General features: G+C 48.0%; 1 protein-coding gene across 2 annotated transcripts in view; it reads right to left on the bottom strand.

Annotated features, from left to right (window-relative positions):
* FGF1 (fibroblast growth factor 1) overlaps positions 1–20,271 on the bottom strand; it is a 90,269-nt gene extending 69,998 nt beyond the window's left edge. The window contains exons 1-2 of one of the 2 annotated variants that reach the window (XM_006128539.4): positions 20,130–20,271; positions 15,927–16,122 (exon numbers count right to left, since the gene is read on the bottom strand). The gene's annotated coding sequence lies outside the window, so the exon portion shown is untranslated. Of the gene's footprint in view, positions 1–15,926; positions 16,123–16,337; positions 16,465–20,129 lie in introns of those variants that run through there. The other variant, XM_006128540.4, reaches the window with a different exon arrangement.
* Between the last annotated feature and the right edge of the window lie 1,571 nt (positions 20,272–21,842).

Raw genomic sequence — 21,842 nt, 5'->3', positions numbered from 1 at the left:
AGGTGTCCAGTTTTGAACCGGACAGTCTGGTATTTGAGGGTTCTGTCCGGAAAACAAATTGAGAAAATACCAGACATATAAGATGTCCGGTATTTTCTAATTAGGTACGTTTTATTATTATTAGGAGTATCAGTGCGTAGTTGCGAACTGCTTGGCTGGCCGACGTGCTCATGCTGTGTGAGTGTGTCTACCAGCCAGGCAGTTCGCAACTACACGAGGGGTGAGGGTGGGGGCGGGGATAGGGCTGGGGCTAGAGGACATCCCCGGGGCTGGACTCACTCGTGCTTTGCCAGGACCGTGCGGGGGGCGGGCAGCACCCCAGGATCTGCATGCGCCCGGGTCAGTCCCACTCCCCACTGGCCGATTCTCTCCCCCTGCTTGCCCCCAGCCAGCTCCGCTCCCCCCGGCCCCCTCCTGGCCAGCCCTGCTTCTTGCTGTCCAGTTCTCCCCCACCACAATCTCCCCTAGCCAGCCCCTCTGCCCCCGACGCCTCCTCCCCCAGCCAGCCCTGCTTCCCGCTGGCCGCTCCCCCCGCCCATCTGAGATCAAGTGTGTCCAGTGTTTTCTTTTTAAGCCACCTGGTAACCCTATTTCTGGCGGCAGTGTGTCCTGAATGACAAAGTTCTGATCCAGAGGTGAAATGAGAAGGATAACCTTGCATTTGACGTTTTGGCCTGCACCCAGGATATTGGGGCTCAATTTCCAGCTCTACCAGACTGCCTATGTGACCTTGGACAAGTCATTTATTTAAACTCTCTGCCTATAGCTCCCCATTTCACTACTTCCTTTCTCGCTCTCCCTCTCTCATTTGTCAGTCTTGTCCTTTTAAATTGTTAGCTCTTTGTGGCAATGACACTCTCTGTAGGTGTTAGTACACTGCCTACCACTATGGGGTCCCAAGTGCAATTGTGGCCTCTAGATACCACCGTAATAAAAAATAATAACTTTCACTCCTGCTGTTTGGATCAGACCCCTCTCTAATCTTGACCCTTCCTCACTGCTTTGCTTGCTTTGCAACCTCCACTCCCTCCAGAAAGAGGCATCTCTTTCTTTTTCATGTTAATTTCCTGTAGAATTCTGTATTGTGCATGGTGATTAGAAGAAAAATATTAAAATAACATCAAAGACCCCCAAAGTAACTGGCTTCACTGGGAGGATGCAGCGGTTGAATAGCACATAGCAGTTCAGAAGTAATTGAGACTGACAGGCTAGTATGTAATTATCTAAATTTGGTATTTCACCACGGTACTACTGCGCTGAACACCCCCACTCTTAGGAAATGTGCTCTAAGACCTGTAATTACTACAAGTGGTGAAGACTTAAAATGCATGTCTCATTTGGAAGGTCTCTGGGCAGTTAGTACATCTGGTATGAAGGCTTTCCTACAAGCTTTTCCAACATCCACAAGCATGGGAGATGGATAGCATGCTCTAGTGGTGCCAGACTCAGGGGAAAAGAGTTCTCTCGTGATAGTCTCGTTCTGCCTAAATGGAAATTATACTGTAATATCAGCTCCTAGAACAGGCACATGTTCCCATGAATTTGTTTTACAGAAACTGCTTCCTCCTCTTGCTTCATTCACACTTCAGCAGCTGTATTGAAATTTAGGGATTTCATTGAATTTGCATCTCACGCCTAAAGTTCTCCTGTAGCTTTTGTACGAGGTGGAGAGCCATGCTTGTGCCATTGCCAAAGGGAAACTAAAAGACCTGAGGTCAGAGTTCTGGGTTTGTTCTGCAGCAGTTGGTGTCATTGCTGACATCTAAAAATGAGTGAGGAGTTGTGCAAAGTGTTCATGACATTGACTGCTATTATTGGAAAACATGATGCCATAAACTTACAGCTTGGTCATGGGAGGATGTGAGCCTCAACACTTTTAAGTTTTAAAATGGACTGTGCAAATGAGTTGTATGTCACTCATCTATTCTGCTAATGAAAAGGGAACTTAATTCATTGAGTTTTAAAAGAGAAGCTTTCAGTTCATCTTTAAGCTCTGGGATAATGGTTTGAGTGGTGCGAAAGATACCCCTTCACCCTACGATTGCAGTCGGATCAACACCCTGTGTGTGTTTAGGAAGCTTGTGCTTCAAGGACACAGGGCGGAGCATGACTTCCCGAATGAGGGCCCGAATTTTGAATGTATAGGGGGTGATATATTTTAGCCCTCAAAGGACTCCTACTAAATAACTTCACACTGCCAATTTTCAACTGGAGGGATTCTGATTTCTGCTCTCAGAGGAATTATGCAAAATACAAGAAATATGACTTCTGAAGCTGGCTCTCTTCATGTAATTTAAATGTTTCACTGGATGTGGCATGTGTAGATAGAGTTCTGGGGTACAGTGGAACCTGGACAAGAAGTTACCCACCCTGAATAGGCAACCACCTGTCTTCAGAGGCTACCTCATCACCTCCCCCCCCCCCCCCCAATGGATGGAGTATAACTCTGCTCCATCTATATTACCCACTCACCTCTACTGAATAACTTATTCATATTGCAGCAGGGGTCTTTTTGTGCTGTGTGCTGTACACACACACGGGGAACCCCTAGAGCTGACAGGCCAATTTGCACATTTATGTTATCCTATGGGAAAGCATCTAACCCAGGGAGAGGCAGAGCTGCTGTGGTTTGGTGCGGGGTAAGTAAGCACCTGATTGTGCATCCCCAACTGTCCAAATGACTGGAGGGTCAGATCTTGACAAGGTGTAAGTCGGCGAAGCTCATTTAACCCCTGTGGAGAGAACGTCACAGGAAGCAGAATAGACTGTGTCAAGATTTCCACTGCTTCCAGTCAGGTTGGAAGTAGCATTAAAAAAAGAACCTTCTGCGGTCTCTCAAACACGTTGTGGAAGAAACCCACAAGTGCAGAAACCTCAAGAAAAAGAAAAATAATGTTTACTAAATTTTAGTGGAAATATTTCAAACTTCCAAAAAATAAACCCACTTTGTGTTTTGGGGACTGGGTGCTGGCTTCCCTTTAGGGCAATGAGTCTTATTTTATCCAAACCAGTCCATTCATGTGTATTACTATTATTATTAAGTATTAAGCATCTTCACGTGTATTAGGGTGGGGAGTCCTCGGATGTTTGGCCAAATTCAGGCACACGCATCCTAAAGAATAAAAATGACTTGGGAGAGGAGAGGAGAGGATGCACTGAGAACTTTCAAGCCACACAAAGGAGTAGAACTATCCCTTCCAGTCTGGACCCAGAGCTCAAGGGGGACGATGGGTGCAGCTCTGCAATGAGTTTTACTATGCAAGTTAAACATAAAAATCTCATGGCAAGACAGAGGCATGAATAGTTTGCTAGAAGATTCCCTCCCACTGTAAATGGCACACAGTGAAACCCCTGCATCAGCCTGCAAGCATGCGGCAGGGGAATGAGACTGGAAATGGGCTAGCATACAGCTGATAATCATTATATTAATCTAAACATCAGTTATTGCTTCCTAGCTAAAAAGTTATGAGTTTTGAGTTATTTAATTATTCCTTTAAGGAGAGGTTTGTTTATAGGTTCATTTGGTTTTGCAGTTGAAGATTGTGGCATCTCTTTAATAATGCTTTTACATGTCCCTCCCCCCACATATTGTTTGTTGTGCAACTAATGCAGAGAAAGGGATGGAAGTTGTTTAGTTGGATTCTGCCCCTAAAGAAGTGCCCAGTCCTATTCCCACTGAGTTCAGTGAGAGCTGGCTTCAGCCCAAAGTGTGTCAAACCCGTGACCCAAAGACTTTCTTTAGAAGGGACTGTATTTCCCTCTTACAATGAGCCCACTCACCCAGAGGGCAGAGGAGTGGAATTCTCCACGTCTACATTTCCCACTCAGCATGGGGAGTTAATTTAAATACAAATACATTCCAGGCTTTAGCAGACGCGACATTTAAAGCCACGGGTTCCAATATTTTCTCCTACCGCAGATCATTAGCAGAACAGGGTCATGATGGCTTGTACACCACAGTAAACACATTGCCCATGCTCTCATTTTACAGGGAGGAACATTCATCAGCTTGCAGCAGCATTCTAGTCTCATCATTAGAACAGAAGGCTGGAATTGAGGAGAATCTAGGTCTGTTGCCAGGTCTGCCACTTCCTCACTATGTGACACTGGACACATCATATAACCTTTCTAGGTCTCAAGTTTCCCATCCAGCTAATATAATCCTCACATTTGCATGCCTAGGAGTGTAAAATGTTCTGTCGAATGATAAATTCATTTTCACTGAATTGGGTACCAAAGAGTAACCAGACCTTTCTGAATAAGTGTTTGTAATCTGCTTCGATTCTGTATAAAGTATTCTAAGTGACATACATTTGTGTAAGAGGAGAGAATGGCAAATACATTTCTTATGACTGAAGTCACTATAGAGTTTGTGACCTTACCTTAGTCAAGCATGTTCTTCTGATTACTGTCCTATTTAGCAAAAACAATAAGGTACTTTAACAGATTTATTTGGGCATAATCTTTTGTGGATAAAAACAACTTCGTTTTCTGACAATGAAGTGGTTTTTACCCACAAAGGCTCATGCCCAAATAAATCTGTTAGGATACGTCTACACGGCATGGCTATTTTGAAATACCAGAGGTATCCCGAAATAGCTATCCCGCATCTTCACAATCCGCCCGTTGTTTCAAAATATTTTTCTAAAAAGCGGGTGCACTATTTCGGCATCCTGGTAACCCTTGCGTATCTTATTTTCAGTTTAGGGGGCTGTGTAGATGTACCCTTAGTCTTTAAGGCACTACAGGACTCTTTGTTGTTTTTGCAGATACAGACTAACACGGCTGCCCCTCTGAGACTTGCCCTATTTAGAGCTCTCATTACTATGTAAACTGCATCTGAGGTATCAAGTTTGAAAAGTTACCTTTGCTGCAGGTTTTAAACCACCAACATGGGTGAGAAGAGGCAACTGCCTTTTCCCGGAGACGTTCCAGGCTGGACTATCCTGAGGTGCTGCAGGCCAGAATTGAGGTGTATTCACAGATGTTGTGTGTGAGTTTATACAGCACCTGTCAGCACTCAGTTTGGCTACCAGCCATTGCTTTCCATCCTCCTTTTTCATGAACATTAGAACCCATTCACAGATGTTAGTGGAAACAAAAATATGAGAAAAGCAAACATGGTGTGAAATGAACATCTGTGACTGGCCAGCCCTGGCATCTAAAGTCTTCCCAGAACATGTACAGCACAGAAAGCAACATTGCAAACAGCGCCCTATGGCCATGCCACGGCCCTAACCTGGATGGACCCCCCACTCCCACCGCAGAGCAGAGAAGATCATTTCCTCTCCATAACCATGATTCGGTCATTGACCCTTCTGCCGAGGGACATGTTGTGGGGTGGCTGCACGTACACTATGGACTTGACAGAATGGTTGATGATGAATAGCAAATAGTAACCATTTTGAGTCACTCCTGTGCTGAAACGCTTGCCATAAAGGTGACTAGCTCTATGCTCCAGTTGTGCTGTCCTGGGCCATCCAGTAGCCCAGTACCACCACATGAGTCATCTCCACCATGAACTCTGCTGAGTTCTGCATCCAGCCTGAAGGAGTCTGTTGCAGCACAGCAGGACATAACACTGCCCAGGTAGCTCTCCTCACTCATGCTCAGAACCGACAAGGAAGCTGGTGTGGGTGGGCGGAATGAGGGCACTGGCCAAGGTAATCCAGCGATGGGATTTCAGCACAAAGCTGGCGACAGGAGGATAGCACAGACTGTGCTATGTGCATTCCCGGAAAGGCAATGTTACCCCAGAGCATTCAGTGTCAGACTCAAATAAACAAAACAGAGGCAGCCTGAGTCTGAATGCGGGAGGTTTCCATTAAATCCACACTACTTCATACAGACAAAGAATATTAGCAATGGTTGACCTAATCCCTTTGAAAAGTTGCTTTTAGAGGCAAGTTCTTGTTCTCCCTCCCAGCTCTTCCCAGTGGCCCCTGGCTAGTGGCCCAATGCTGACTGATTTGCTCTCTCGTTAGTCTAGGGCGGGGGTCTCCAACCTTTTTAAGCATGAAATCACTTTTTAAATGTAAATGCAATCCAAGATCTACCTCAAACCCAAGTACCTTTACCCTGCCTCCTTCATGCCCCTTCTCCAAGGCCCCACCCCTGTTCACTCCTTCCTCCCACTCTCCCTCCCCCATTCTCACTCACTTTCATCTGATTTTGGGTTAATGCAGGGGTTCTCAAACTTTGTGATACCGTGACCCCCCTCTAAGTTGCTCGCGACCCCCCGGGGGGTTGGGACCCACCGTTTGAGAAACGCAGGGTTAATGGATTTGGAGTGTGAGACGGGTGCTCAGGGCTAGGGCAGGGGCTTGGGGTGCATGAAGGGGTTCATGACTGGGGTAAGGTTGTGGGCTCCAGCTAGGCACTGCTTACCTTAGGTAGCTCCTGGGTGGTGGTACAGTGAGGCTAAGGTAGGTTGACCCATGTCCTGGCCCTACACCGCTCTCAAAAGCTGTGTGCAGATAGGATACAAAGTGGAAGATGGGGGCACCTTCACATCAGCACCCCTCTTCTCCCTGCCCTGCCCTGACCAGAAATCAGGAAGCTCCTGAGAGGCCAGCTCCAAGACAAAGGACGGGAGAGGCACAGCTGTGGGGGGAGGGGCAGTTGAAGTACCCGCACTTGATAGCCTCTTGGCCAAACCAGTCAGGATCACCTGTCAGCGGCTCCAAGATCTATTAGTTGGTGACCACTGGTCTAGGGACACAAGCTTCCCACCACGGGAGTGAGATCATCAATACAAAATATCAACGAGTAACGGCAGCATATCAAGGGGTTTGCATCCCTGCAATATAAGTGGCTGCAATTTCATAGGCATGCAGCTCAGGGGCACAACTAGGGGGCGTGCAGGACATGCACCCCCGGCCACAGGGGGGCCCAATCCAGAAAAGCCAAGAAGCGGCAGGCTGGGGTGCTCAGCTGCAACTGCAGCTGCTTCCAGCCAGGCTCCTGGGGCTCTCCTGCAGGATGCTTTGTTCAGAAGCAAGCAGCCAAGTCGGTGAAAGGGGCTGGCTGGGTAGGGTTGCCAGGTGTCCAGTACTGACCCAGACAGTCCGGTATTTTCGCCTCCTGTCCAGTAAAAAAAAAATTCAGAAAATACCAGACACCTAAAATGTCCTGTATTTTCTGAGGTTTTCCCAGCCAAGAGGCGAAAATACCGGGTGCTTACCTGATTCTACAGGGGAGCTGTCTGGCCTGGAGCAGGGAGATAAGATGGCGGATGGCTGCCAGCAGTCTTTTAGGACCAAAAAGCCTCAAAAGTGTTTCTTAAAGGGGCCACGCTGGGTTTTTTTCCCTCAACAACTTTGGTCTCCCCCGTTTTTTTTTCTCAACAGAATTTTTTCCCCAGTGTTTCTTTTTTTGGGGGGGGGGGAGTGGGGAGGGCTGTTCAGTATTTTTGGTAAAACCATCTGGCAACCCTATGGCTGGGGATGTGCGTCCCCCTGGTCGGGGCTGCCTCAACCGCAGGACATCATAACCCTGAACCCTTTAGGGGAGGGAGGGGGCTGCAGCTGTGTGTAGCTGGAACTCTGCTGCTCTTTCCCCCGACTGTCAGGGAGCAAGAGGAAAGTGCACAGTTTGTGTGCCTTCTTCTCACTCCTGGCTGCCCAGGGGAGGGGCAGAGGAGACTTCACAAAAGCTTTACACTTCCCCTCGCTCCCTGATTGGCAGGGGAAAAGTGACCCAGCTGGCTGCAGGATGGGCAGAACTCCAACCCACCCCCTGCTCTACCCTCCCAAAATGGTGCCTTTCCCCCCCACTCCCACACTCACCCCTACACCCTTTAGCCACCTGTCCTGACCCTCCCACCCCAAGTCTCTGCCCCGATTCCTGCTTCCCCTCACGTCTCCCCTACCCTGATTCTCCTAACCCCAACCCCTGCCCTTATTCCTGACCCCCCAACCTCCCTTCTCTGATTCCTGAACCTCTCAAGTCCCCCTGCCCTAAGCCCTCACCCTCACACTCTTATCCTCTGCCCTGAGCCCCGCATGCTCCATCCTACATTTACATTTATTACATGTACTGTCATATCACATCCCTCCCCAAACCTCTGCCCTGGGTGCCCCCACAAGGGGGTGCAATACGACAGTACCTGTAAGAAACTTAAGTTACTTTCATCCTTGCAAAATACTAGGCGCAATTAAATTTGTGCAAACTTATTTAATCATTCTTCAGCACACTGAGAAGCTGGGGTACAATAATTAACATTAGCTAAGCAGTAATGCTCAACAGCTGAGCAGTGAGAGGAGAGACAGGCCCAAAGTAATATCTTGCATGCCCCTCCCCCCGCTCCAGAGCAGCTTGTTGCACCCCTGATGCAGATATGGTAGGGGCCACTGGATAAAGATCTGGAAAGACCATTAAAACCACTGTTAAAAGTTCACCTAAAGGACAGAATATGCTGTATAATGAGGACAGCTAAGCCCTGCAGGACCCATGAGGATGTTCATTCAGCCATCTTGATTGTACATTATATTGGCTTTGAAAACACCCTGTCTTTCATGTCCGTCCAGCTTGTGAGCTGCACATCCTGTGTTAGGCCCAGTTCAGGGCAGGCATTTCAGTACTTGAGTACATGAGAGGCAGTCTTCCTCACCAGTGAGGCCAGTGGCAGAGTGACAGGAGCATTCCCACCTGGTGTGCACGGCTCCCTTTCTGCATCCTCTAGGACTGTGGTCATCAACCAGTAGATCGCGAGCTACCGGTAGATCTCAGGGGCTCTAAGAGTAGCTCTTGAGCCCTCTCTGAACTGCGTGCCTGTGCAGTACATTTACATTAGATTTCCTCATTTGAGGAGCAGCTACTCATCAAGCAACACCACAGGTGAGTAGCTGCGAGGAATGGTGGGAGCTGGGAGGACGGGAGGGCTGAAACACCCCAGCCAGCTGACTGTGGCTTTCAGCTGAAAGAGGCTGCCCCACGCTCCAGCTGATTGGCAGCTTCTCCTCTGCGCCTTCCCATGTGGAGTTTGGTACACCCTGGCTAAGTGCCATGGCCAGCTGGCTGGGCAGCCACTTCTCTTCTCTCCAGCCCGGCTGCCCTGCGCTCAGCCCAGGGAGGCTGCGTCTATCTCCAGCTGTGCTGGAGCAAGCTTCCCGGGCTGAGTGCAGGGCAGCCAGGCGGGAGCAAAGAGAAGCAACTTCCCAGCCAGCTGGCCATGGTGCTCAGCCAGGGTGCACCAAACTCCACATGAGCAGGCGCAGAGGGGAAGCCGCCCAATCAGCTGGAGTGTGGTTCAGCCTCCTCTGGGCTGAAGGCCACAGCCAGCTGGCCAACCAGCTTCTCCTCTGCACCAGCCCACTTGGAGCTTGGTGTACCCTGGCTGAGCACCATGGCCAGCTGGCCAGGAAGCCGCTTCTCTTCACTCCCGCCCGGCTGCCCTGCACTCAGCCCGGGAAGCTTGCTGTTAGTGTTAGTATCCCAACACTGTCCAGCCTGGAGCCCCCTCCCCGAGCCAGTGTCCCCTTCTCCACCTCCTCCTGCATCCAGATTTCCTCCCAGAGCTTGCACCTCTCACCCCTTCCCACACCCAAATCCCTCATTCCCACCCCAGAGACTACACATCCTGTCTCAACATAGCAAGGGTCCAGCTAGTCTGCAGGAGTTTTTCAGGATTCTGGAGATATCCCAGAAAAACTCTTCTGCATCCAGGGTTGCGTTTGTTCTTCCACTTTTTTAGTGGAAGAGCAAACAGGCTCTTTTGGTCACCCCTATATTCCTCTTTCCACAAGGAATAAGGTGGCTTCCAAAAGAAGGGGTTTTTTTCTGACATTTGGTCCAGTCTAGACAGACCAAATGTTGGAAAAACCTCTTCCTACAGATTTTTTTTTTTTTAAAGCAGCAGTATAAGGATTGGGGATAGCAAGTGATGGAGAGGAGGAGAATAGAGAGGGCGGGACTTCAAGGAAGGGGCAGGGCGGTAGATCTTGGCTTGGCCTGTCATTTAAAAAGTGATCTTGGGTGTAAAAAGGTTGGAGACCACTGCTCTAGGACTTCTGCAGCAGCAAACGCTGCTGGCTGACCCCAGGGTGGTCCAAGCAGCTGACTCAAGGGACAACCATGTTAGCTGCTGCTGGAGCAGCTTTGGTGCTAGTTGCACACACCGGCCACTTCACAAGCAGCCCCAGGCAGCTCACCTCAGAGATCATCTGAGCAGCAGCTGGTGTTGCAGGCCCCAGAGCCATGCCTCAGTGACCCTTAGAAGCTGATGCCACAGGTCCTGGACTCCTCAGTAGAGGCTGCCCCAAGATTTAGTCACAGGTATTTATAGTACAAATCACAGACTGGTCATAGCCTGCGAATTTTTGTTTATTGCATGTGACCTGTCCATGACTTTTTACTAAAAAAACCCATGACTAAATTGTAGCTTTACTAATACAGAAATGGAAGAAGCTGCAGCCAGCTGTTTGCTGAACGCCTTCATTTGGGAGGAAGAGCAAGGGATCAGGAGTGGGAGGCAGGCCTGAGTCCATTTACGGAGGATGGGAGAGGGAATCTATCCCATGGGCAGAGGTGGGGCTGGGGAGAAAAAAGACTCTCCAGGAGGCTCCAAAGTGATAGGTTTGGCCAGAGAGTTTGTTGCATCCAAGTTGATTTAGGTTTAATCCATGCCACGTATTCAGTCAGTATCCTGAACGGCTGAATCATATATCTGTGGCTGGAGGAAGGAAACTAACTCAGTAATTAAGGGAAATCAGTTAAGTATTGTGCTGCCTTATCACCAAGTGGCGTCTTGTCCTTTGAAACCAATTAAACTTTACACCTTTGTGTGCACAGACATTTCTGTAGATTCTGGGTACTCCATACATGTGGCCCTTCCAAGAATCATGAGGCTTTAAGGCTACCCAAGTTGCTTTGCTTGAGCAGTATTGGTGAAACCTTTTTTTTTTTTTTTTTTTGCTTTGTCTCATTGCACTGCTGTGGGCTGGACGGGCTTGGCCTGAGGCATTTGAGAAGGGCCAAGGAGATCACTTTTAGCAGGCCCTGTTGCCCTGATTTTTGCAACAAAAGAATGGAAGAGAAAGACATCTTTTTGCCATCATCAGTCGCATGTTGGGCTGGTGTGCATGTGGATAATGCTGGGAATGGTGAAGTTTGTTATTTTCTTAGACTTTTCTCCTATTCATTTAGCTGCTGAATCCAAAAGAGCCTGCAATATTAATTAACAACCTCTATGTGCCAAATAACCAACCCATCTCATCCCACAACATGCAGAGACAGAGTGACTGCCAGGGAAGTACAGAGAGAAACTATGTCAAACTTACTCACCATAAACTAACCTCTCTCCCTTTTCCTTTCTTCCCCCTGCTAGCCCCAACACATTCTGTCCATCATCTCCACTTTATTTTCCTCTCACTTCACTCCACTGTTTTCTTTCTCTTGCTTCTCATTTCCCCTTCTCTGCCTTGGAGGAGTAGAATCTTCTCCCTGCTCGGCCTTTCACTGTCCCATTTCTACTGTTCTCCTTTGTCCAGCCCTGTGATCTCCTCTGTGTTGTGCTGTGACTCCACCCGTGGCTGTCTCTTGTTCTCTCTCTGCCTCATATTCCATGAGCCAGCCTCTCTGTTCCCACTCCAGACTCTTGCCCTCATCCTTCTGCCTCCCTCCCGGAATTCAGGACCTAACATTAGAAAATCCTTCTCAGTGTTAACTATTAAACATTAATTAATGCTATTTATTGTGGCTGGTCCAGCACAGGTGCACAACTCAGTCTCCTTCAGCCCACTTCGCAGAAGTTGTCCACAGGTTCGGCTTCTGCATGCTCTGGAGTATATGACCGCTGCCTGATGGGGCTGAAGATGGTTTCAACAAAAATACCGGACACACCTGACATTACATCACAATGTACATTACATCTGATTTAGAAAATACTGGACATTTATATTTTCTCAAGTTGTTTCCCAAACAGAAAGCTCAAATACTGGATTGTTCGGTTCAAAACCGGACACCTGGCAACCCTACTGCCTGATATCATGCCCGAGGGCAACATCTGTTCAGGAAAGAATGGATGGGGGGCAAAATGTAAGGGTGCCATTTTGGGGGGCTCCTGGCCTTCCTCTCCCACAAGACTTGTACCACCTGGTAGGACTTGGGAACCTGCTCCTCTCCCCCCTGCCAACTGGCCTATTTGCTTAACAAATAAGAATGTATCTGGTATATCTGGCAGAGCTGATAACAGGGCTGGGAGCCTCTGTCGTAGTTTTTCATTCCTTGAACATACCGAGTGGCAGCAGGAGGATCTGAAGATGTTTGCTGCACATTCCATCATGATCTGCCCCTCAGCTTCACAAATCAATATATTAAAAAGGCAGGAGCAAGGCCGTTGTGACACCAGTAGACATGGGGCTGCTCAGCCAGGACAGGATCACATTCAGGGAATAATTATCCTCACAGCCAGCCCAACTCTGGAAGTTTCAGGCTGCAAGAGTTGCGCTGCAGAATAGACCCTCTGTAATCTTTCCCGGCAGCAAAGAAACAAACATAAGCTGCTGCCACCAACAATATTGTTTAAGTTACATAAAACCTTTCCCTTTTTTTTTTCGAACTTTCTAATTTTGTAGTGAATGGCAGTACCCCTTTGAGGCCATTCATTCTACCATTTAGGCCCACTCATGTGTGGGATAGTAATAGAGATGTAGCCGTGTTAGTCTGGTCTTGCTGAAACAAAAGACTTTAAAGTGCTGCATAGTCCAGTCTTTTGTTTCATGTGTGGGAGTCTTTCTTTCGCCTGCAATGGGCTTTGGGTCAGGTCCATAGGCTGTGACCCAGAAACGCTGATTACTCTGTGAATGCCTGAATTTCACCAAATCTCCCCAGAGTGGGGTTGCCTTTTCCTCTGGCCTGTTTCCCAGAATGCCTTTGGAGGACCTGTTTGCCCTCAACTGCTGCCCTCAGGCAGCCATTTTGCAGCAGTCTGCTGTATCTCCTTCTCTTCCAGACGGTAATTATTCTTATCTCCTGTTGTTCTAATTCTTTGGGTGTGACAGAGACTCACAAGCTTTAGTAGCATCAAGTCGAACTTAATCCTTTGTATTTACCAACTATTTGTATAAACCCTTTTGTGAACATAAATCTAAGCCAATCTGGACAGTTTTTAAGATTTGACTGCCAAAATGTGCATTATATATCCATGCTAGTAACATCCATCATTTAATTATACTCTAGCTAGTTATTCTTTTTAAAGGTATAGCCTAATAAGTTTAAAAAAAAACCCCTCTGTTTTAATAAATGGGCTACTTTGGGGCTAGTTTTTAAGTGACATAGGGCTATTAGTGCAGTAGAAATCTGACAGTCATTATACACATATGTAAAGTATGACATTTGACCAGTCACGTTCATCTTGCTGATTTTTCTCAGCTTAGTCCCACAGACTCCATAACCCACCACCTCACGGTGCCAGGGTGGTTGACAGACTGGGCAAGATGGGAGGGCTGGCTCTGTCCCCAGAAAGGGCAAGGACTCAGGTGGAAGGGGCAGGGCTGGGACTAGATTCCTGCAGACAGCCATTCAGTGTCACCTGGCAAGTGCCCCTCGGAGCTCCAACAGCAATTTAAAAGACCCTGGGTTCTGGCCACTGCTGCTACTGCAGTGGCTCCAGTGCTCTAGCAATGATTTAAAGAGCCCCAGGGCAGCTGTCCTCTTTGCCCCCACCCTGTCAGCAGGCCTTCAAGGTGCTCTCTTCACTTCAGTGGGAAATTTATTATCTTGCAAGGCCAGTTCTTGAATTGAAACAATCCCTCAGTTACACATGCATTGCTGGAGTTTAGAAGAATTCCACTTTTCAGGCGTGGTTTTCTATTCTGCACTTACAAGTAATCTTAAAATATTAGCCAATTAACCTGTCATAAGATGGGATTTTCAGGTCTCTCCTCCACATCAGTCTTCTCTCCTGAGCCTCCGGTCTCTCTCTTTCTCTCTCATCTCCTCCTACTGTCTCCTCCTGTCTCTCTCAGCTCTCCTCCGCCTTCTGCCTCTCTCTCCATCTCTCTCTTTCACTTCTGCCCCTCCTGCCTCTCACTCTCCCTTTCTCTTCTCCTCCTCCTTCTGCCTCTCTCTCCATCTCTCTCTTTCACTTCTCCCCCTCCTGCCTCTCACTCTCCCTTTCTCTTCTCCTCCTCCTTCTGCCTCTCAATCTCTCTCCACTCCATCTCTCTCTTTCTCTTTTCCCCCTCCTGCCTCTCACTCTCTCTCTGCTCTCCTCTGTCTCTGTCGGGGATGCATCCCCGCCCTGCCCCCCTTCGCCTCTCTTCTCCTACTGCCTCGCCCTCTCTCTCTCTCAGCTTTCGTCTGCCTCCTGCCTCTCTCTCCTTCTCTCTCTTTCTTTTCTCCCCCTCCCATCTCTTCTCCTCCTCCTGCTGCCTCTCTCTCACTCTCTCTCTCGCTGTCCTCCGCCTCCTCTCCGCCTCCTATGTTCTCCTCTCTGTCTCCTCCGCGTCCTCTGTGTCTGCTCCACTTTCCTTCTTTTGAATCCGGTGCCCTTTCCTGACGTCAGAGACGCACGCTTATCCAGGCCCAGCCCCCTGGCTGTTCCCTCTGGGCGGCGCTGTTGCCTCCCGCCATGGCACTCAGTTGACTTCTGCGCCACTCAGCTGGGCCACCGCATGGGAGCAAGCAGCAGAAGCGGCCGTTTGGACCCCATGATCTCCATGCAGTACCCCGGTGCTGCATGGGGAGTGTAGACCCCAAATGGCCGCTTGCACCGCTTGCTCCTGTGCGGCAGCCCAGCTGAGTGACGCAGAAGTCAGCTGAGCACCACGGCGAAAGGCAACAGCGCCGCCCAGAGGGAACAGCTAGCGTTTCAGCATTACAGATTCACAGACATTGGGCTACTATATATAATTGGTTTTTATGTATATTTTCTTTCATTATATCGAAATTAGATACAGTGCTCCTGTAAGTTAATTTCTAATTTATTATTTGCCAAACAACAACCACAACAATCCTAGAATACCCTAAGTAGCTCCTGGAATCATGCTTAAAGTTTACCTTCCCCCATCTGAAACGGTGCCCCTGGCAGAATCATTAATCACACTAGCCATAAGGGAAGCCCATGCTGCCCCTGTATAAAGGAGATGTAAAGAGTTTGCACCCTTGTTCTTATGAGAGCTCCAGGAAGCATTTTGCTGACCTGGGGCAGGTGGCTCCAGCCCATTACAGACTTAGCTGTGGTTTTCAAAAAGTGCTCGTGTGAGTAAAGAGCACAAGTGCTAGTTAGCGTAACTTACAAAAGGGCTTTTGGAAATCCCACTCTGACACTTCAACCTGGTCCTTGTTACTGGAGTGGAGGACTTCATGGTATAAGCATCAGTGCTGAAACATGCTGACTCACAGTAACTACTTGTATTACCGACCAGATTGATTTCTCTCTTCCTGGGCTGGATACATTGTCTTCTGTGCCATTTACTAGTTGTGTGGCACTCAGATGAGATCATGGTCCTGGCTCTTCTGAGCGGCTTTTAAAGGTCCCAGGATGCTTTTTGTAAGAACTGTGGCAGCTTACCCTGCTCTGCTCAGCCAGAATGCCTGCAGCCCTAGTGTTGTACAACGTGCCTGTGCCGTCTGCTCCCTCCCTCCAGGGGTGGCTGCCGGTTTCCCAGCTATATTCAGACATTGCGATGGAATGTGCTATAAAAATGTCAGGTATGAAAAGGAGGATGTGGGGGGGAGGAGAGGAGTGGAGGGTGTGTGCTCGGTCTGTGCCATTCTATACACTGAGCTGTAGCATTGGAGATTTGCAGATGTTCATTATTCCTGCAAGCCTGCAGCACTGACAGGAATCACAGCATCATCTACTGCAACTTTCTTCCTTTTTTCCCCTCGCCCCTCTGCCTCCCCTTCACACACTTCACTCCCTTTGCACCCTCTGCCTGCCGCCTGGTCTAGGATTCGCACAGGGGAGGGTGGTAGCTTACCTGCAGCTCCGTACTCCTGAGAGCTGGACTTGTGTTCTGTTGGGCAGAAAAACCCTCTGCTGTTGCACTGGACAGAAGGAGATTCAGCAACACGGCTGCAGGCTTTTCCTCCACTTGACGCCTGTGCAGTTTCTCTCTGCTGCAGTTCTCCCTGTCTGCTGTGGATTCTCCTGTTCCCTGGCTCCTGCAGCTCCGTCTGTGGGGAGGGGACAACATGCACATCAGGGTGTTTAAATCATTCCATAGCGGGTGCTAGCGGGGAATCCAGAAATCGCTGCATGAACTGGAGGCTGCTGTGTTATATTAACTCCTTCAGCCTGGGGCCTTGTTACCTGATAGGCAGAAACACACAGACATGCACACACCATGCATCAAGATGACAGAGCTTAAAAATAAATGCGAGACAATCACCTGAGAGACACGAGAGCTAGTCAAGAGGAGCAAGTGACTTGTTTGATCTGCATTGCAGAGCTGCCAGGAGTCAGTCAGCACTGCAGCAGGATTTCAGTAAATCACATTAAATCACATCAGATTTTCTTCTGGGCAGATGGTTAAACTGAATGGACTACTGGACACAGCCTAATAGGCGTCTGTTTATTTTGAGGTTGCCGTTGCCAAGGAAACAGTAGATTGTGGTTAAGTGGGATCAGAAAAACTGCTAAAAGAAAAGGATTATTTTTTCTTCTTCCTAGGAGTGGATCTTTTATTGGATGCATAGAAAAGGCCAGATTCTAGCCTTTATCAAATTCCAGATTCATTTGTCTCCATGCATACATTCAATCTGGACCTTTGGGGTGTATAATGGTCAGGTCCAGAAGGAGGCCAGATATTGTCACCCTGGCCTGATTTGTGATCATGGACCTGCCTGCCCCACACTTGGAATCTTCAACAGAAGACCGAGCACATGCCCCATCGTCTCGTAACCCCAGTCTCTGGTTGGAGTAAAAACGAAATGTTTAGGGTATAAGAGTGATGGGTTGGATCACAGGGTCTCCTTAGGACCATCACCTGGGGTGCTGATCATGCCACTGACCCTACCAATATACCCTCACCTTGTCCCACTGATCCAGAATCTCTGGTTTCCCCCCACCAAGGTACAGATTTGGGGTAATAGCCTCCTTCCCCCAGGAGAGCAACACAGATGCTGAACCAGCTCAGCTCTGGGAGGGCTCAACTATAGAGTTGTTGACAGCACCCAGGTACACAGAGACCAAACCCTCAAATAAATCCATTTACTCTGTATAAAAGTTTTACATGGAGAAAGCTCATAAGATCAGCCCCTTTTATCAGTAAAAGAGAGATATGCACAGTGGTTGCTCTGCCACAGGTAACAATTATTTACACTTGGCTTGATAATAAACAAAAATGTTTTATTAAGTATTTAAAAAAGGATTGAAGTGATTGCAATTGAAAACAGACAGATCAAAGTAAATTACTAAGCCAAAATAAAAAAAAAATGTCAGCTAATTGTAATACACTAAGAAACTTGTTACATGCAAATTCTTACCCTAACAGTTGTTCTAATTCTAATTATTCTAATTTACAGATTGTTATCTTGAGCACCAAGCCATTAAGTTTCTGGAGTATCACTAATGCCCCCTATTAGCATGCCTAAATTTATAAACAGATTCACACTTCATATTTCTAACCTTACATACAAGAATGATACCTGCACAGGAATAGAATGTACACATTCAGCAGGTTGCAACTTTAAAAATGGTATGTCGCATAAAGCATCTTTGCGTTATGCATATTAATATAAGCCAATTTTCATAAAGTGGGGGGGAGCATGATAGTAGATGTCCTGAGTAATTGCACAGTATTTGACCTATAGCCTCATGGTTAGGCAAGCAACAATAATTTGTGGCTCCAGCCTTCTGGGCAGGACACAGCAAGCAAGAGTCCTCAGTCTCCTTACTGGAAAAAGCACCAACAAGCAGATACAGGCCTTCTGGCCTAGGTGATTTTTCAGCCAATTCCTGGTGTGGAGCAGCAACAGTGACGGGGAGCCAGGCCCCCCTAGTCCACTAGGTCCCAGCCCAGGGCCCTCGCATATCAGGGCTCTACTTTTACACTTCCTGCCTCACCCTTGCACTTCTGATGAGATGGTCGGGCAGAGTTAGCTGCACCCAACAGGAAGAGTAAAATGGTTTCTCTCTCTGAGGTCCAGAGGGAGGCCACGAAGCCTCACTGAAGGGTGGAACAAGCCTCGATATTGAGTGTCGGGGACTGAAGCAACATCTGATTGAGCAGCATGACTGCAGATGGAACTCTCAGGGTCTGGTGTCTAATGTGGAGTTTTCTCTTGCTTTGCTTTCAAGCAGCTCAGGTGACAGAGAATGGGAAGAGAATCTGGAAGAAGGTGCTATTGTGATGGAGGCATTCTCAGGATCCTCCCGGCACCTCTCAATTAGGGATAGGTTGGCCTCAAGAAAGCTGAAGCTTGGAGAAGTGCTCAGAAACTTCCCTTTAACCTGCCACATTTTGCTGGAAGCCCACAGACGTTAAGTTTCTTTTGCTGCACTGTAGCATATCTGGCCCTAGTGGAAATTCCATGAAAGCTGCTGTTCTCTATGGCCTCACCTCCTCAAGGAAAAATGTGCGTGCTAACACATTTAACTCTTGCTACAACCAAGGCAAAGTGCAGATTTAACTGGTTAGCTGGTCAAGGGGTTTTAACTAACTCATGTTAAAATTACAACTTGCTTTGTCTTCACTAGGATTTCAGTGTGTGTTAGTTAACAAGTGTTAGCCAACATATGGTTAAAATATACCTTTATTCCTAGTGTGATCATGGCCTAAGGATTTGGAAAGCCAGTCCTAACTGGAAATACACCGATGCTTTGTCTGCAGACTAACAAAAGTGTTAGCTAACATGTTTTAATTAAATGCTCTTTAAAAATGTGTTAGTGCTGAATGTAATAGTGCGCTATTCATCCCAGAGAGTTTAGCAGGCATTATCATCTCTGTACGCTGTATTCAGGCATCATTTCCTCTGTTCCTGAAGTACAGCTACCTCTGGGGTGGAGTACAGCAGCCATTAAAAGCAAACAGTAACAGCTTGCACCACTTTAGGACAAGAGAATATTCACCAGCATGGAGTTCGGAGTGCAGTGGGGAAGCTTCCCGGTGTTGTACAGTCACTCAACAGCAGACAGTCAGTAAAGTTGGAAATAACTTCTCAAGCTATTACTAAGCTCCCCTTCTATACTGCTTTCTTATTATCTGTCTAGACATACTGTCAGGTAGATAAAGTGTGGGTGTTTTTGTGCACGTGTATGTTTACATGTGCCTAAAGAATTTACATTTTGCACCACTCCCCTCCATCTCTCCCCTTCAGACTGTGCCCCAACACACGCACTGCAAAACCCTCACTGCACGGAATGACTGTTTTACCCTTCCCATCCCTCTTTTCATCTTCCTGTGGTTAACTTCTGACCTAGGCATCCCTAATAAACCCTCCCTGCTTGGTGCTTCAGATGTCCTCTTCTTGACATGCTCAGCCATAGGGACACGTCTCAGCACCCCATAAATACTGTACTTTTTATGAGGCTCTTTGGAAATTCTGTAAGCACTTGACTGAAGAGCCACTTTCTCCCTGCAGGAAACTGTGGGTGTGACTGCCTGTTCTCATTCTCACAAACACAGGGAGTATGTGATATGGTCTCCCCTCCCGTTTTCTCTCCTCCCCACCCCCAAAACAATACCAGGAAGAAGCAATAACAGAAACCATTCCAACTAATGAAAGTTTCCTGCAGAGCTGTTTAAAGTGGCTTACACAGCATTCCCCTTGTAATACGGGTTGGCTTCACAATCTCCTTGGAGCTATAATGGTCAAATGGCTCAACAAGTGCAAATCAGTTGGATACAACCTGGAGACAGAAATGAAATGGAGAAATCCCCCTTCTCCAGCTCCTGCCCCCTTAGAAATCCTAGTTTTCTGCAGCAGCAGAGTAAAAGTGACTCCAGATTTTAAGTGCAGAGACCAAGAGAAACCCGGACTGTTCCCTCTGTGATACACACCCAGCCCAGCCTGAAGCATCAGTGGGAGTTCAATAATTACCATTGCAGATCTCCTGGGCGGGGGGAGTAAACATCAAAGCCACCAGCAAGCTTCCCCATTGTTGTGCCAAGGCCGGATGCCCAGTAGGGAGCCCAAGAGTTCAAAAGCCCCTGAAGGGACTGAGGTTCTCTAACACTCACCTTGGATCTCAGCTCAGAGGTACTTGCAGGCTGGTTTCTGCTCTGGTCAGCACACACTGCTGAAAAGTCATAGCAGCAGGGCTGGAACTGTGGGAGGAAGGGAGTTCCTTCCAACAGCTAAGGGAGAGAGTTTCCCTAAAGGAGGCAATACTGTTGACTTGCCTATAATGGGGGGGGGGCGTTAGGTGTTGTGTTAAGATGGGGAGGGAGAGGAGGGTGTTTCCCAATTGGTCTTCTTCACCAAAGGCCAAGAGAATTCTGAAAGGAGACAACACAGAGAAAAGCTCGCAAAAAAAGAGCTCCGAGTGAAAATAGTATCACCAACCCCACTATCAAATCCAGATCTTTGTCGGCTCCCAGTCAGAATCTGGCATCCCTGACTAAGTGCCAGGATTTGCAGGATGAGGTAGGACCCTGAGATAATGGGGCCCCTGGAAGCTCAGGTTGCTTCATCCGCACCCACATAGGACGAACTAAGGAAATACGGACAATCGTTTGTTTTACACTTTTTTCCCCCTCTCATGTGTTCTTTTTTTTTGGACTTGACACAAGAGCTATTATGAGGCTGGACTTGAGCCCAGGTGAAAGGACATGGATTTCATCCAGTTTGCCACCCCCAGAGCTTTGAACAGCTGCTATGATGATGGGGTTAAAATTTCCTCAGCTAGGAGCAGTGTTCTCACCAATTCTTTCCCATTGTCTGCTGTAACCTCTTGTAGCAAAGCCCCTTTTTCTCCCTGAACAGCTGCGCTGTGGTCAGACATGGTCCGTGGTGCATGGAACTGCAATTTGTCCATCCCCCTGAACTCACGTGGGACTAGCTCTCCCTCCACATGCAGTTTCCCTGTTTGCCACTTCACTATAAACCACATTCGCTTTGTATTCTCTGTGTACTGTGCCTACTGCAGGGCCTCAGTAGGACGAAGCAGGATTGCTTGAGGTCTTCTAAATGGTATGAGAGTGTTTGTGAAATTGGTTTTGCACAAGGAAATCCACAGGTGCTGGGAACTGGCTGTACTAGGCACATTGCAGCAGCCTTAACAAGGTTGCCAGACTGCAAAGTACTCAACAGGTGGTTTCAGTAGGTGTTGTGGGCACTCCAGACTTTCCAGAGTCATATACACCTGGGCTGAGCTTCCTGCTGACAGGAAACAGGCAAATATTGGACAGGCCATTCCTTGGGAGAAAGGAATAATGGTCAACAACTTGTCAGACACAGGCAGCTGCCGTCTAATGATTTGCACTGCTTCCTTCCAGCATCCTACCAGTTTGTTGCCTGAAGTACCAAGGTGGGGGCCACTGTGAAAGCTTAGAGCTGGCAGAGTCCTGGCAGATGCTGAAGAGTTTGAAACAGGGAAAGACAGTGGCGTTTGTGGAATTGCTTCTCTTACTCACGCAGGCCCGTTAACAGCAGAACAAGAGGAGGGTGAATTGGGAAAGTAAATGCGAAGAGGGGGCTGGGCCCATGTTCAACACTCCACATTCTGGAAGAATTTATGGAAATCCCTGCTTCCCCTCAGGCCCCTGCTTTCCCAATCCATCGTGTTCCTGTTGCCTCTCTCTACACATGCTAGTAACAGCAGTCAGATACATTTCCATTATGAGAGAACCCAAGGCCCTCATTGTGCTGGACACTGTCCAAACATCAGAAAGACTCCCTGGTCCAGAGGGGCTTTTCAACTGGCAAAGGAGAGGGGCTGCGGAGACACTTGC

The sequence above is a fragment of the Pelodiscus sinensis genome, chromosome 17, assembly GCF_049634645.1.
Source record: "Pelodiscus sinensis isolate JC-2024 chromosome 17, ASM4963464v1, whole genome shotgun sequence".
Classification (NCBI taxonomy): Eukaryota; Metazoa; Chordata; order Testudines; family Trionychidae; genus Pelodiscus; species Pelodiscus sinensis.
This window is presented reverse-complemented; position numbering and strand designations above follow the sequence as displayed.